Here is a 17,103-nt window from a genome sequence, read left to right as displayed (position 1 = left end):
TCATTAGAGCCCCGCCCGGCCAGGATCTCTCAGGCGACCGATATATGCAGAGAACCACGTGGAGGAAAGGCACGCGAGTTTGGAGGGGGTGGAGCACCTGAAGTGGACCTGAATATGACACGACGGGACAGCTGCAAGGTATTGGGAAAGAGGAAGGGTCATGGGGAGAAGGCTCAGAAGTTGAATCCCAGGGCGTATGTATCAGCTTTCAGCTTTTAGGGAAGGCTAAATGTTACCGCTCCTTCCCACCGGGCTGGGAGAGGGCCAGTTCTTCTGCCTCTTCTCTTTTTCGCTCCTCTTTCTCTACTCTCTGCTCGTTTTACTCGCACGAGACCAGTGACTGATGGTGCCTCCTTGAGTGGGTAAACGGTGGCACTGAGTCAGTGGAAGAGATTCTCTTTTGTCTTTCAAGAAAAAGCTGAAAGGAAACTTGAATTTTTGCGGTTCCCATTCTTTGTGTATAACCTTTACCCCATCCTCCACAGTGATGAAGAAAACCACACAGCCAGGTAGATTGGTGCCAAGGCAAGTCCAGGTTTTCAATTTCACCTGGACCATCAATCCTTCCAAGTGTCCTTAGCTCCTTCTCTTCTCTTTGGCTGGTATTTCTGTCCATCACCACCCTCCTCAAGTCCTTCAAGTCTTCTGTTTCCTAGAGAAACTAGAGGCAATCAGGAGGGAAACACTTAAAGTTCTGTGTACAAACATAGCTGAGTGAAAGAGGTGTCCCTCTTTCTTGTCGAAGACAAATCCCTTCTGGATCTCAACTCTTTTGTTTCCTTAATGTTACCCAAAAACTGGGTTCGCCTCTTGGTGGGTGTTGAGCCAAAAGACACAACCAGGCCAAAGATCAGGAGAAGGAAGAATGTTTTACTTGCAGCAAGTACGGAGAATGCAAGGGATCTTTCCTAAAGCAGTTTCTCCCTGAACAGCAAAACTGGGGAAGTTTTAAGCTAAGAGTGCTTGTGTATTCGTGACGGGGCTTGAGCGGAATTCAGCATAGAATTGGGTCAAAGTTGGGCTTCCCTGGTGGCACAGTGGTTAAGAATCCGCCTGCCAATGCAGGGGACACGGGTTCGAGCCCTGGTCTGGGAAGATCCCACATGCTGCGGAGCAACTAAGCCCGTGCGCCACAACTACTGAGCCTGAGCTCTAGAGCCTACGAGCCACAACTGCTGAGCCCGCGTGCTGCAACTACTGAAGCCCGCGTGCCTAGAGCCCATGCTCTGCAACAAGAGAAGCCACCACAATGAGAAACCCGCGCACCTCAACGAAGAGTAGCCCCCACTCGCTGCAACTAGAGAAAGCCTGCAAGCATTAACAAAGACCCAACGCAGCCAAAAATAAATAAATAAAATTTAAAAAAAAAATAAAAAAATAATTGGGTCAAAGTTTAACAGAGAGCTTTAGTTGATTGAAATTAGAGTGTCAGAAAAGATCAACATCATTCCTTAGGTTCATACCAGTCTAGGGTCTCAGCAGATAGTTACCATCTTCCACCTGGTTGGGGGCCTTAGTTCAAGCCCAACTCAAAGACTTGCATCAGATTGTTATGTATATCCCTTGAGGAGGAACTAGGACTCTGTTTTATTAAACTATTGTTCACTATTGCTTACTGGACTATTGTTTCTTTTTTTCCCCCATGTCCTCAAGTCATTCTCTATGTCTGCGTCTTTATTCCTGTCCTGCCACTAGGTTCATCAGTACCATTTTTTTTTAGATTCCATATATATGCGTTAACATACGGTATTTGTTTTTCTCTTTCTGACTTACTTCACTCTGTATGACAGACTCTAGGTCCATCCACCTCACAACAAATAACTCAGTTTCGTTCCTTTTTATGGCTGAGCAATATTCCATTGTATATATGTGCCACATCTTTATCCATTCATCTGTCGATGGACATTTAGGTTGCTTCCATGTCCTGGCTATTGTAAATAGTGCTGCAATGAACATTGTGGTACATGTATCTTTTTGAATTATGGCTTTCTCAGGGTATATGCCCAGTAGTGGGATTGCTGGGTCATATGGTAGTTCTACTTTTAGTTTTTTAAGGAACCTCCGTACTGGTCTCCATAGTGGCTGTATCAATTTACATTCCCACCAACAGTGCAGGAGGGTTCCGTTTTCTCCACACCCTCTCCAGCATTTATTGTTTCTAGATTTTTTGTTGATGGCCATTCTGACTGGTGTGAGGTGATACCTCATTGTGGTTTTGATCTGCATTTCTCTAATGGTTAGTGATGTTAAGCATCTTTTCATGTGTTGTTGGCAATCTGTATGTCTTGTTTGGAGAAATGTCTTTTAGGTCTTCTGCCCATTTTTGGATTGGGTTGTTTGTTTTTTTGATATTGAGCTACATGAGCTGCTCGTATATTTTGGAGATTAATCCTTTGTCAGTTGCTTCGTTTGCAAATATTTTCTCCCATTCTGAGGGTTGTCTTTTCGTCTTGTTTATGGTTTCCTTTGCTGTGCAAAAGCTTTGAAGTTTCATTAGGTCCCATTTGTTTATTTTTGTTTTTATTTCCATTTCTCTAGGAGGTGGGTCAAAAAGGATCTTGCTGTGATGTATGTCACAGAGTGTTCTGCCTATGTTTTCCTCTAAGAGTTTTATAGTGTCTGGCCTTACATTTAGGTCTTTAATCCATTTTAAGTTTATTTTTGTGTATGGTGTTAGGGAGTGTTCTAATTTCATTCATTTACATGTAGCTGTCCAGTCTTCCCAGCACCACTTATTGAAGAGACTGTCTTTTCTCCATTGTATATTCTTGCCTCCTTTGTCAAAGATAAGGTGACCATGTGTGTGGGTTTATCTCTGGGCTTTCTGTCTTGTTCCATTGATCTATATTTCTGTTTTTGTGCCAGTACCATACTGTCTTGATTACTGTAGCTTTGTAGTACAGTCTGAAGTCAGGGAGCCTGATTCCTCCAGCTCCGTTTTTCTCTCTCAAGGTTGCTTTAGCTATTCGGGGTCTTTTGTGTTTCCATACAAATTGTAAAATTTCTTGTTCTAGTTCTGTGAAAAATGCCATTGGTAATTTGATAGGGATTGCATTGAATCTGTAGATTGCTTTGGGTAGTATAGTCATTTTCACAATGTTGAGTCTTCCAATCCAGGAACATGGTATATCTCTCCATCTGTTTGTGTCATCTGTGATTTCTTTCATCAGTGTCTTATAGTTTTCTGCATATAGGTCTTTTGCCTCCTTAGGTAGGTTTATTTCTAGGTATTTTATTCTTTTTGTTGCAATGGTAAATGGGAGTGTTTCCTTAATTTCTCTTTTTGATTTTTCGTTGTTTGAACTATTGTTTCTTGACTGCTTTTCCTTTGTTTCTGCATTCCCTCCCTTCCCTTAATCTCATTAATTACTGGGACTTGTTCAAAGGCTGGCATCGTGGCCAGGCTTAGATCACAAAATAGCTTAGGCCAAAAATGACTTCTCTTCCATCAAGAAAGCCATGCCTAGTTCTCTTTCTCCAGTTCTCTTTCTCTTCTACCCCATCTGCTTACCTTCGGACCCTCATTCCATTGCATTTTACGGACAGCTACTGGACACGCCAGGTAGTCTTCTAGGAACTGAGGATATAACAGTGAATAAAACAGGCAAAGTAAGCTAAGGGGCTTACATTCTAGTAGAAGTAGAAGACAGTAACCAAATAAGGAAATAAGTAAAATATATAGTATTGGATGGCAGTAAGAGCTGTGGAGGCAAATAAAGCAGGGGGGATGATACAGAGTGTATAACGTGTCATCAGAGGTCTCAATGAGAAGGTGACATTTGAATGACCTGAAAGAGGTGAAGGAGTGAGCCATCTAGAAATCTGGGCAAAGAATGTTCTAAGTAGAGGGAACAGTAAACGCAAATGTGCTGAGATAGGCATGCGCTTGCCACCTTCGAGGAAGAGCAAGAAGGTCAGTGTGGCTGGAATGCAGAGAGTGGAAGATGAAGTCAAAGAGATAAGGGAGGGACCTCGCCTTGCAGGGCCCTAGGCCATTTCAATGACTTTAACTTTTACTCTGAGATAGGAGCCATTGGAGGATTTTGAGCAGAAGAGGGACATGGATGTCATTTTTGCTTTAACAGAGTCCCTTTAGCTACTGTACGGAGGACAGACCTGAAGAGAGCCAGAGTAGAGGAGGAGACTGTTTAGGAGGTCACTGCAATCATCTGGTAAGAGGTGATGGTGGCTCAGGTTAATGTGGTAGCAGGAGAGGAAGTGAGAAGTGGTTGGATTCTGGATGTATTTTGAATGTAGAGCCAACAGAGTTTCCTGATGGATTAGGTGGTGTGAGAAAAAAGGATTTTTTGGTCTGAACATTAACTGAGGATGTATAGGCTGTGGAAGGAGCAGATTTGGGAGTGGCGGGGAGGCCAGAAACTTGATTTAACACATATTAAGTTTGAGATGTTTATTAGGCATGTCAAGATGCCAAGAAAGAGGCTGGATATACACGTTTGGCAAAGTCTGTGTTGGAGATACAGAACTGAGAGTCATCAGCATATGGATGTTATTTAAAGTCATGAGATTAGAAGAGATCACCAAGGGAGCAAATATAAATAGAAAAGAAAAGATGTGCAAGGACTGAATCCTGGAGCTCTCCAACATTAAATGGTTTTAGAAGTGAGTAGGAACCATCAAAGGACATGAAAGGAATGGCCAGTGAAGTAGGGGAAAAAACCGCAGGAGGTGATGGTATGCTGAAAGCCAAGAGATGAAAACCTATCAAGGAGGAAAGATCAATTGTGTCAAATGCTGCATGTGGGTTAAGTAAGATGAGGTTGTTGGTGACCTTGACAAGAATGGTTTTGGTAGTGGTGGAGTGAAAGTTGGATTGTGGGTGGTTCAAGAAAGAATGGGAGGAGAGGGAGGGACAAGGTATAGACAACTCTTTTGAAAAAATATTTATTTATTTATTTGGCTGCACTGGGTCTTAGTTGCTGCACATGGGATCTTCGTTGCCACGTGTGGGATCTTCGTTGCAGCATGAAGGATCTAGTTCCCTGACCAGGGATCGAACCTGGGCCCCCTGCATTGGGAGCGCAGAGTCTTAACCACTGGACCACCAGGGAAGTCCCCTAGACAACTCTTTGGAGGAATTTTGTGGTAAAGGAAGGAGAGAGATTGGGTGGGAGCTAAAAGGAGAAGTGAGGGTAAGATGTTACCCAAACAACCTGGGGTCTGCTCTCCTGCGCACAGTAAAGCCAATCTACTGACACTGGGCTGTAGTGAAGGAAAGTGCAATGTTTATTGCAGACGCCAAACAAGGGGTATAGGCAGCTAATGCTCAAAAAAACTCGAACTCCCTGATGACTTTCAGGAAAAGGATTTAAAGATGGGGTGAGGGAGCGGGTTGTGGGGGTGTGTGATCAGCTGGTAAACATTCTTCTGATTGGTTGGTGGTGAGATAATCAGGAGTTACTATCATCAACCTTCTGGTTCCAACTGTCTGGAGTCTAAGTGTTTGTGGTCAGCATGCAGTTAACTTCTTCCACCTGGTGGGGGTTTCAGTATCTGCAAAACAGCTCAAAGGACATGGCTCAGAATATTATCTATAGCCCTTGAGGAGGAACTAAAGGTACTTGACTTGGTTTAATGGCTAAACTCTTATTATTTTGTCTTGTTTGACTGTTTTCCTTTGTTTCTGCATTTTCTCACTTCTCTGATTAAATTTGTTCTTTGGAACTCAGGGAAGCCCTAGGAGGCTAAAGTTTTTCTACAAACAAGAGGCAGGCAGAGGACATGGGAAGGTCTGTCCCGGGAGGGCCCCATAGGGTCCTGCTCAGCTACAAAGAAAATTTTTTAAGTTGATGAGATTATATGTTTGTATGTTGATGAGAAAAAGCCAGTAGAGTCAGAATAGACGATGCGGGAGAGAGATCACTGGAGCAACGTCCTTGATGAGGTGAGAGTGGATGGGATCTAGTACAGAAGTGAGGGCTTGGCTTTGGCCAGGGCACAAAACGTGCATCCAGAGTAAGAAGAGAGAAGGCACAGTATTTGGGCACTGATGTAGGGAGGTGGATGGATGTGGTGGGAGCTAGTGGACATTCTCTCGGATGGCCTCTTTTCGCTCAGTGAATTAGGAAGCAAGGTCAGCTGAGAGTGAGGATGGAGGAAGGGCTGGAAATTTAGAGAGGTGTGCGCGGGGCTAGTTAATAAACTAGTCATCTCGGGGCACTTAACTTTGAGTGTGTATCGGAATCACCTAGAGAGTCTGTTAAAGCCCTGTCCAGAGTTTCTGATTCTGGAGGTCTGAGGTGGGCCTGCGAATGTGCATTTCTAACACGTTTCTGGGAGATGCTGAGGCTGCTGGCCTGGGGTTGGCCCTTTGAGAGCTAGCTAGCGTGTGCCAGTGGGTGGGAGAGTGAGCGAATGAATTGTGGACATACAGTGGGATTGTCAGGCAGCATCAAGGGCCCATCCGAGGTTAGAAATCGTGGATTGGAAGTGTCTCCATTCAGTATTCTATCCCGTCACATTCAGCCACTGTCCCTGGGTAGAGTCCTGTCTTTAAAACTTTCATTTTCTGCCACCTTTCCCTTTGACATGTAAGTCTCCCAATTCTTCCCCTTAAAAGCATGAAAATCTCGCTAATTCCCTGGCGACCCACATTGGTTAGGACTCTGTGCTTTCACTGCGAGGGCGCGGATTCAATCCCTGGTCGAGGAATTAAGATCCTGTAAGCTGTGTGGAGTGGCCAAAAAAAAAAAAAAAAAAGAGTTCATATACATGAAAAGCTCTCAATAGTGCCTGGCATGTAGTGAGTGCCTAAGACCACTCTGATCTGCTACTCATCCATCAACTACTACTTGTATGGGCTGACGATGCCCAAATCTGTACTTTCAGGTGGACCTCACTCCTGAGTACCAGTCATAATTATCCAAATGCCTCCTGACATACCCTTGGACATCACATCAGTATCTCAATTTCAGCACGTCCAAACCTTAAACTTATCATTTTCCAACCGTTTGTTCCTCTTCCTTTAATCCCCACATCTATGAATGGTGGCATCATCTATCCAGTTTGCTACCAGAAATTTGCTAGTTTCCAACTTCTCTCCTCCCATAGTTCTCAAACAGAGGTATTCTCTTAGTCTACCAACTCAGGAAACATAACATTGTTTTTCTGTAATATAACTACATTTCTATTTGGAGCCAGCCCCTATTCTACTGCAGTGGTGGACACTGAGTTTCAGTCACTTGGTGGAATTGCCCCTCCTTTCTCCAGGGATTGCCTGAACTCCAGGGGGTGTCCCATATGTATTTGCTAAAGCCCTGGAGGAAGTGGCCCTTGTTATTAAGTGGCCATCCAAGTGTCCACTGGGATGTCTGCTTCCTGGTAGCTGCTTGTGTGGCCTCTTTAGGGTTGATGTGTCTCTGCTACCTCTGGGTCATTCTGGGACACTTGAGAATTATTCTGCGGCTTCCAGGCCCCAGAGTAGCATGAGAAAATGTGATGCTGTCCAGGGTTCCAGCTGGGTCCAAAATAGGCTGCTCTCTGCAGTCATTTCCTCTTTCTGGGGACCTGTCCCCTATCTGAGGACCTACCCAGGATGGGGCGGTGGGGACCCACAGTGGTCAGATCTCAAAACCCTCTCTGGGTTTTTTGCTGTCTCTGTGCTTTCCCTCTGGCTTGTGTCTGCTGGTAGGCATGCCAATGGGAGGCCTGGCTCTACCCAAGATATTTTCTCCACATCTTCTGTCCAGGCTGTGGCTCCTTTCTGTCTTATTAAGGGTCTAGGCAAATGAGATGTAAAAGCCAGAAGTGGCTTCCCATTTTTTCCCCTGGTTTTTGCTGTCACATCCTTCCACTGAAGCATAAACACAAAAGCTTGGCTGGTTAAAGTGGGGCTATGGGCGTAAAGGGAAGCCAACAAAAATAATATTTAAAAATATCACCGTATTCACTGCATCTCATGGGGATCATATCTTGTATTAAAAAAAATATTTATTTATTTATTTATTTATCTTGGCTGCGTCGGGTATTGGTTGCCACACATGGGATCTTCGGGCTCTTCGTTGTGGTGTGTGGGCTTCTCTCTAGTTGTGGCACGCGGCTCCACGGTGCGTGGACTCCTCATTGCGGCACACAGCTTCTCTAGTTGAGGCGTGCGAGCTCAGTTGTTGTGGCGCGTGGGCTTAGTTGCCCCGTGGCATGTGGGAACCTGCGTACCCTGCATTGGAAGGCGGACTCTTTACCACTGGACCACCAGAGAAGTCCCCGGGGATCATAGCTTTCTGATTTTCTTTCTTTTGTTCCCCTAAGGTTCTCCTCTCTCCATTGCTTCTGTCTTAGTTCAGAGTTTCATTCTTATAAATCTCCTGGTTTGGCAAAATTTTCTCCTCAACCCCGAGGGTCAAGTTGCTGGAACAGTAGGAGGTTTTTACGGTTGAAGACCTCTGATAAAAAATAAGATTAGGAAGACTGAGTGACCTATTTAATGCCCAGTAAATATTTTATCCTGACTAAAATCAACAGTAACATTTAGCACGCGTAGTAAAGGAAATATCAGTAACATTTTACAGATCTGAAGTTAGCAGTAATATGTATATTGTAATTTCTACTTATCATCCCTGGGTGATTTCATCTTTTTAGGATTTCCCTGCAGTTTCAACAAGAGAGTGGTAAATCTAGTTTGTTTTGATGCAGGTGATGTGTAGTTAGTTCTTCTCATGCCAGATACCTTCTGCAGGCAAGTGATGCCTTCTGAGCTTTGGGATTTCCAGATGCTATGGCCCCCACTGGTCCCATCATGGTCTTTGAGCCAATTGGGGGAACCCTCTATAAAGGGTGCCTATCTGAGATTGGATCATATGATTTTTGACAGCTTGATAAGGAGAGCAGGAAAAACCATTCTATAGTAATTTTTTCTTTTTAATTAATTTATTTAATTTATTTATTTTTGGCTGCACTGCACAGGCTTTCTTCGTTGCTGCGCGCAGGCTTTCTCTAGTTGCGGCGAGCAAGGGCTACTCTTCGTTGCGTTACATGGGCTTCTCATTGCAGTGGCTTCTCTTGTTGCAGAGCACGGGCTGTGGGCGCATGGGCTCAGTAGTTGTGGCTCGCGGGCTCTAGAGTGCAGGCTCAGTAGTTGTGGTGCACGGGCTCAGTAGTTGTGGCACATGGGCTTAGTTGCTCTGCGGCATGTGGGATCTACCTGGACCAGGGCTCGAACCTGTGTCGCCTGCATTGGCAGGCGGATTCTTAACCACTGCGCCACCAGGGAAGCCCAAAACCATCCTTTAAAAGTTGCAAGTTTTCAGTTTCTAGCGAGGGAGAGACTTCACCTTGTGGCTGACTCTTTACTTTGGGAAAATCACCACAAAGGGCTTTTAGTTTCCTAGATGTAGAGCAAGTGTCCAGCACTGAGCTGAGAGGAATGTTAGATCTGATGGATGGGAATTGTCTTCTGACCTTCTTGCTTTTTAGAAGGCAGTGGGGAGAAAGCGTTTCTTGGCTTTGAGTTTCAAGTGCTCTTGCTGGGTCTGGGCCCAGCGGGTGTGTACAGGGGCCGAGGTGTGAGACGGGGGCACGGAGGGCTGGAGGTGATGGAAGGTGAGAGGGAGCGGGGTGGATGGCGGACGTCCTACAGGCCTACTCACGGCGCACACGGCTGGCTAACATGGACATTTGGGAATGAAATGAGTTGGCGTGTGCTGTGAGTCTGGGTGAGTGGCTGTTAGGGTTAGAGGCGTACCCCAGCCTGTGCCTCTGAATGAAGTGGACTTTCCACTGTCAGTTGTGCTGAGACAGGAAGTAAAGAATGGGGGGTGGTGGGCCTTAGACTCGCGGCGAGAGGCTTTCCCCTCTCCAGGCCTCCCGATGCTGTGTTCTGGGCTCTGAGGTGTTGGGGTGCTCAGAGCGTTCCTGGAGCTGACCCTTGCCTCAGGGAGTGAGGCTGAGAAGTGTTCCTTTCAGGACCCTCCTGTCCTTGCCCTGCCTCCCCTTCATGAGTTTGCCTGAGGTGGGATAGCTCAGCGGTTCGAACAGCCATGGTTCCCGCCCATGGTCTGGTCCAGCTCTGTCCAATAGAACTTTCTGTGGGGACGGAGCGCCACCAGCCACATGTGCTACTGAGCACTTGAAATGTGGCTGGCGTGGCTGAGGAACTGAAATTTTAGTTTACTTCAATGCAATTTGTTTAAGTCTAAATACTCACATGTGGCTAGTGGCTACCATATTGGACAGCTCGGGTCTAGATGGCAGGAAACCATGAAGCTGTAAAGCCTGAAGCCTGAGCCCAGAGCTGTGACGCTGGCTGTTGTCGTCAGAGGACACGGAGGCTCCAAGAGGCTGTGTCACCCTGTGTGAGGGGTGGAGCTGCCCCAGAAGGCCCCGCAGCAGGAGGGGGCAGTGTACTGAATGTGCCAGGGCTCAGGCTGCCCGAGAGTTGGCCCTTCCTGCTGCTGACACACCGGGAGCCCAGGACAGTGGGACCGGGCATCAGGCCATAGTTAAGCTGTTTGCCTACCGTCCCCCAGTGACTGCGTCAGGCCAGTCCTACCTGTCTGGCTCAGTCCCCAGAGATCCAGAGAGTCCAGCGCATCCATTATCAGCACACCTCTCCTGTAGCATCTCCTCGCCTGGGCCAGGTCCCGCCCCACCCCCTAAACCCCCTTGTGCCCAGACACTGCTCTGGGGTGGGCAAGCTCTGCTTCATCCTCAGCCTCTTCTTCAGAGGTTCTCTTGAGCTCCGGCCTTAAATGAAACTCACTGTTCCCTGAGGACACCATTTCCCCTGAAGCCTCCTTCAGTGGAGTCTGCCTTTACTCTGACCCTCACACACCTCAGGGTCAGGAAGTGGGGTTTGGGTTTCCTAGGGCTGCCATGACTGGGTGGCTTCAAGCAACAGAAATTTGTTTTCTTACACGTACACTTTTGGCCAGAAGTCCAAAATCGAGGTGTTGCTGGGGCCAGGCTCCCTCTGAAGCCTCTAGGGGAGGATCCTTCCTGGCTTCTTCCAGCTTCTGGTGGCCCCAGGTGATTCTTGGCTGGTGGCAGCATCACTCCAAGACATGGCTGTCTTCTCTCTGTGTCTCCTGTGTCTCTGTGTTCAAATTTCCCTTGTCTTATGAGGACGCCAGTCTTTGGTTTAGGGTCCACTCTAGTCCTATGACTCCATTTTAGCTTGATTACATCTGCAGAGACCCTATTTCCAGATAAGGTCACATTCTTAGGTACCGGGGATTGGGACTTGAACGTATCTTTGTTTTGGGGGGTGGGCCACAATTCAACCCACAACAGGTCGGGTAAGTGTCCTTCCTCCCTTGCTCTCTCCTTCAAGCACCCCAGCTGGATCTCCAGGCATCTAGTTACCCTACTGCCACCCTTCTTCACTGCTGTCACGTGCTGGCTGCAGGTCACTTGTCTCCTGGCTCACTGTCTTCCTTCCTACCCCTTCTCCTTCATCATCCTCCATGATTTCAACAGCCATGTGGATGCTCCTTGCAGCCCTCTGGCCTGTCAGCTTTTGGCCCCTTTACCTCCTCTCTCTATGTGTGATCTGCCCACCCTCTGACCTCTTCACATCCTGACCCAGTTAAGACTCTTTTTTATTTTTTGGCTGCCCCGTGCATCTTGTGGGATCTTAGTTCCCCAACCAGGGATTGAACCCACGCCCCCTGCATTAGAAGCACGGAGTCTTAACCACTGGACCACCAGGGAAGTCCCTAAAATGGATCATTTTAATCACTCCTTTGCTAACTTCCTCTATTCCTTTGCCCCTCCTTCCCTCTGCTGCTCGTGCCTGGAAAAACCTGGACCCTCCCTGAGGCCATCTGCCCTTCCTTGGTATGCCTGCACACATGCAGGTGAATGATCCTGCAGAAGTTCACCCAATTAAGTCCCCTTTATATTCATGGCCACACACCTCAGATGGGTCACACTCAGCACTGCCCAGCACTTCTATTATGTTTCCATGGTATGTTTATTTTCCCACCATATTAGTTTTCTACTGCTGTGTAACGTATTACCAGAAACCTAATGGCTTAAGACACCCATGTATTATCTCACAGTCTGTAGGCCAGAAGTTCTGGTGGGCTCAGCTGGTTCTCTGGTCAGGGTCTTACAAGGCCAAAATCAAGGTGCTGGCCAGGCTGGCTGTTATCCGGAGGCTCGAGGCAAGATTCCACTTCCAAGCTCATTTAGGTTGTTGCCAGAGTCCAGTTCCTTATGGCTACGGGTGTGAGGTCCCTGTTTCCTTGCTGGCTGCTGGTTGGGCTCTGCTTTCTGCTCCTAGAGGCTGCCCACAGTCCTTCTCACGTGGCCAGTGATGGCACGTTGAGTCACCCTTGTGCTTCAAATCTCTGTCTTCCTCTTCCGCCACTAGCCAGAGAAAGTTCTCTGCTTTTAAGGACTCATGTGATTTCATAGGCCTACCTGGACAATATTCCTCTTTTAAGATCAACTGTGCCATTTAACATAACACCGTCATGGGGGTGACATCTCATCTCAGTCACAGATTCCAGGGATTAGGGGTATAGAATCTTGGGAGGCTATTTTTTTTTTTTCTTTTAAGGTCAAATTTATTGTCATAAAGTTATTCATAATACATTATTATTATTTTTCCTTGTTGGTTATCTATTTTAAATATAGCAGTGTGTACATGTCAATCCCGAACTCCCCATCTATCCCTCCCCCCAACCCTTCCCCGCCCGGTAACCACAAGTTCATTCTCTAAGTCTGTGAGTCTGTTTCTGTTTTGTAAATAAGTTCATTTGTATCAGTTTCTTTTTTAGATTCCACATAGAAGTGATATCGTATGATATTTGTCTTTCTCTGTCTGACTTGCTTCACTTAGTATGATAATCTCCAGGTCCATGTTGCTGTAAATGGCATTATTTCATTCTTTTTAATGGCTGGGTAATATTCCATTGTATATATGTACCCCACGTCTTTATCCATTCCTTTGTTGATGGACATTTAGGTTGCTTCCATGTCTTGGCTACTGTAAAGAGCACTGCAATGAACATTGGGGTGCATGTATCCTTTCAAACCATGTTTTTCTCTGGATATATGCCTGGGAGTGGGATTGCTGGATCATATGGTAGCTTTCAAAATAAAGTTTTTAAAAAAATAAAATTAAAATTTCTGACTACAGTAACATGTATGTGGGAAGGGGTAAGTAGAGTTATAATATCCTAAGGGCCTTGATTTTTCCATAAAGAGGATAAAGGTTTTGATTAATTTAAGAATTTGATAGGTTAAATGTGCATATTGCATTTTAAAAAGAATCCACTGGGGCTTCCCTGGTGGCGCAGTGATTAAGAATCCGCCTGCCAATGCAGGAGACACGGGTTTGAGCCCTGGTCCGGGAAGATCCCACATGCCGCGGAGCAACTAAGCCCGTGTGCCACAACTACTGAGCCTGCGCTCTAGATCCCACGAGCTACAACTGCTGAGCCCGTGTGCCACGACTACTGAAACCGCGTGCCTAGAGCCCGTGCTCCACAACAAGAGAAGCCACCGCAGTGAGAAGCCCGTGCACCACAATGAAGAGTAGCCCCCGCTCGCTGCAACTAGATAAAGCCCGTGCACAGCAACGAAGACCCAATGCAGCCAAAAATAATTATTTGTACTTTTTTTTTTTAAAATAAATTTATTTATTTATTTATTTTTGGCTGTGTTGGGTCTTCATTTCTGTGCGAGGGCTTTCTCTAGCTGCGGCAAGTGGGGGCCACTCTTCATCGCGGTGCGCGGGCCTTTCACTGTTGCTGCCTCTCTTGTTGCGGGGCACAGGCTCCAGACGCGCAGGCTCAGTAGTTGTGGCTCACGGGCCTAGTTGCTCCACGGCATGTGGGATCTTCCAGACCAGGGCTCGAACCCCTGTCCCCTGCATTGGCAGGCAGATTCTCAACCACTGCGCCACCAGGGAAGCCCTAGTCTTTTTTTTTTTTAATAGATCTTTATTAGAGTATAATTGCTTCACAATACCGTGTTAGTTTCTGTTGTACAACAAAGCGAATCAGCCATGTGCATACATGTGTCCCCATATCCCCTCCCTCTTGAGCCTCCCTCCCATCCTCCCTATCCCACCCCTCTAGGTCATCGCAAAGTACCGAGCTGACCTCCCTGTGCTATGCTGCTGCTTCCCACTAGCCAACTATTTTACATTCGGTAGTGTATATATGTCGATGCTACTCTCACTTCGCCCCGGCTTCCCCCTCCTACCCCGTGTCCTCAAGTCCATTCTCTATGTCTACATCTTTTCATGTGGGTTTTTTTAATTAAAAAAATTTTTATTGATGTATAGTTGATTCACAATGTTGTGTTAGTTTCAGATGTACAGCAAAGTGATTCAGTTACACATATATCTATGTCTGTATCTATTCTTTTTCAGACTCTTTTCCATTATAGGTTATTACAAAATATCGAACCACTCCTACTTTTTGATATGCCTATTTTCTATTATCTACTTTTTTCAAACCTATTGCATCTTCCCTTCATCTCCTCACCCTCTTATTTAGCTGATGGCCTTGCTACTCGTGTGGAAACCCCTGAACTTCTACCCTCAAGTTCACAAACCTCCCCTCTTCCACACCCATCTCCTTTGCCTTTATTTCTCATCTGGATCCCTCCTTTCTCACCTCCCCAAGGACTCTGCTTCCTCATTTTCTTCTCCCCCTTGTTCATCAGTCTTTCCCTGTCTTCATAAGTAATTGCCATCAATGTACACCATGCTCTAGTCTCTCCCGTCTTAAAGATAAACGACTCCCCTTGACTCTGCTTCCCACACCAGTCACAGCTCAGCTTCCTGGAAGAGAAGTCTACACCCTCCCATTCACTCGCTCACCCCCTCCAAACTGGCCTCTGTTACCCCTCCTCCACTGAACTGCTCTTGTTAAAGTGACTATTGCTGCATCACAAACTGCACCAACATTTAGCGGCTTTAAGCAATTTATTAACTTGATTGACATATACACACTGCTATGTAGAAAATCGATAACTAATAAGGACCTACTGTCTAGCACAGGGAACTCTACTCAATACTCTCTAATGACCTATATGGGAAAAGAACCTAAAAAAGAGTGGATGTATGTATATGTATAACTGAATCACTTTGCTGTACACCTGAAACTAACACAACATTGTAAATCAACTATACTTCAATAAGATTTTTTTTTAAGTGTAAAAAAAAAAAATTATTGATGGGCTTCCCTGGTGGTGCAGTGGTTAAGAATCCACCTGCCAATGCAGGGGACATGGGTTCGAGCCCTGGTCTGGGAAGATCCCACATGCCGCGGAGCAGCTAAGCCCGTGCACCACAACTACTGAGCCTGCACTCTAGAGCCCGCGAGCCACAACTACTGAGCTTGTGTGCCACAACTACTGAAGCCCGTGCTCAGTATTTTAGTGCCCTAGAACCCATGCTCCACAACAGGAGAAGCCACTGCAATGAGAAGCCCGTGCACTGCAATGAAGAGTAGCCCCTGCTCGCTGCAGCTAGAGAAAGCCCGTGCACAGCAACGAAGACCCAACACAGCCAAAAACAAACAAACAAACAAACAAACAAATAAATGTATTTTAAAAAAATTTATTAATGTGTTTCATGCTGCTGTGGTTGATGAGCTTACCTGGGAACTTCTCACTTGGGGTTTCTTTCTCACGAGGTTGTAGTCAGCAACCGCTGGGCCAGGAGTCATCCAGAGGCTCACCTGAGCTGGATGTCCAAGATGGCGTGGTGACTCGGCCGGCAGTGGATTTTGGCTGTTGGCTGGGAGCTTAGCTGGGGCTGGTGACTGGAGTGACTACATGTGGCCACTATGTGACTTGGGCTCTCAGAATGGTAGCTAGGTTCCAGGAGGGTGTGTCCCAGGAGTGAGCATTCCTGGAGAACCAGGTGGAAGCTGCAAGGCTTCTTAGGACCTAACTTTGGGAGTCATGTAGCATGATGTCTATCATATGCTATTGGTCATAAGCAAGACACAAGGCCATGCCAGGCCCAAGGGAATGGGATTACACAAGGGCATATTTTATTTAGGGGGTCATCTTTGGAGACCAGCTACCATAGTCACCAACAACTTGGTCCTCGTCTTACTTGACTTCTTAACAGAAGTTGACCTAGTTGATTGCTCTTTTTTAAAACTTTTCCTTCTCTGGCTCTGCTAACCCCTGGCTTTCCTCTTTCCTCACTGGCTGCTCTTTAATCTCCGTTGCGTCCCCCTAAACGCTAAATATTGGACCACCTCAGATTCTAGGTCTGGGCTCAATTATTTCTCTATAACACCTCCCTGCATGATCTTACTTGTCCCGTGGTCAGTACCTACCACCCAAATGCTGATGTCTGTCGAATTTTCTCTAACCCCCATCTCTCACCTGTGCTCAGGACTGGGAGAGCCAGCTGTCTTCTCGATACTCCATTTGGATATCTAATGGGCATCGCAGATTTAACAAATCCACTTCTCCACCCCAGTATTCCCCATCCTTCTCTGTCTCAACACATGGCATCACCATCCACTAATTGTTCAAGCAAAAACCCAAGGGTCATCCAGGATTTCGTCTCCTTTCCTTTCAACACTCCACCTCCATCTAAACCACTAGTAAGCAAGTCCTCTCTGTTTTTTTTGGGTTGGGCATTAATATATTTCTTTAAGTACATTTGATTTATATTGCTTAGCAAACTAATAGAGACTAAAAGTATTACTAGGTTTATAATGTAAAAGCAGTCTGTTACCCCATCCTACATTCTCATTCCCCAAAGCAACTACTCTCAACTATTTCAGCTAGTTTTTCTGCTATTTACTTTATTTTTATATTTCAAAATTTCTCATATAGCTAGCTATTTCTTGATTTTTCAGTTTTAAGTCTTATCTGTTGACTTTCACCTCTGGAAAATGAGGTTTAGCTCTCTTAATGCCCATTTCCTCCCCCACTAAACACATATACTTAGCCTTCTCCCATCCTCCAATATAGCTTTATCACAATTTTTGGTTAAAATCACTGTTTAGTGTTTATATTAGTATGACTCTGTAAATATTTCACATCTAAGCTGTGTAATGTGCTATATGATTAGAATTCTTTTTTTCCTCCCTCTGGCGTTTCTGGAGTTAGTACTTGCCATCTTTTTTTTTTTTGGTTGTTGAGAATTTAAAAAAACCCTTA

At 45.9% G+C, this 17,103-nt stretch overlaps 1 long non-coding RNA gene and 1 other non-coding gene across 2 annotated transcripts in view; one reads left to right on the top strand and one right to left on the bottom strand.

The window, feature by feature from the left end:
- The window catches only part of LOC132370345 (uncharacterized), a 42,075-nt gene that overhangs the window by 585 nt on the left and 24,387 nt on the right, over nucleotides 1-17,103 (top strand). The window contains exon 2 of the long non-coding RNA XR_009504549.1: nucleotides 8-138. This is a non-coding gene — a long non-coding RNA (uncharacterized LOC132370345). The remainder of the gene's footprint in view (nucleotides 1-7; nucleotides 139-17,103) is intronic.
- On the bottom strand, nucleotides 5,000-5,072 carry TRNAG-CCC (transfer RNA glycine (anticodon CCC)). The gene has a single exon. It is a non-coding gene; the product is annotated as a tRNA-Gly (tRNA).

Source organism: Balaenoptera ricei, chromosome 8, assembly GCF_028023285.1.
Source record: "Balaenoptera ricei isolate mBalRic1 chromosome 8, mBalRic1.hap2, whole genome shotgun sequence".
Taxonomy (NCBI): Eukaryota; Metazoa; Chordata; class Mammalia; order Artiodactyla; family Balaenopteridae; genus Balaenoptera; species Balaenoptera ricei.
This window is presented reverse-complemented; position numbering and strand designations above follow the sequence as displayed.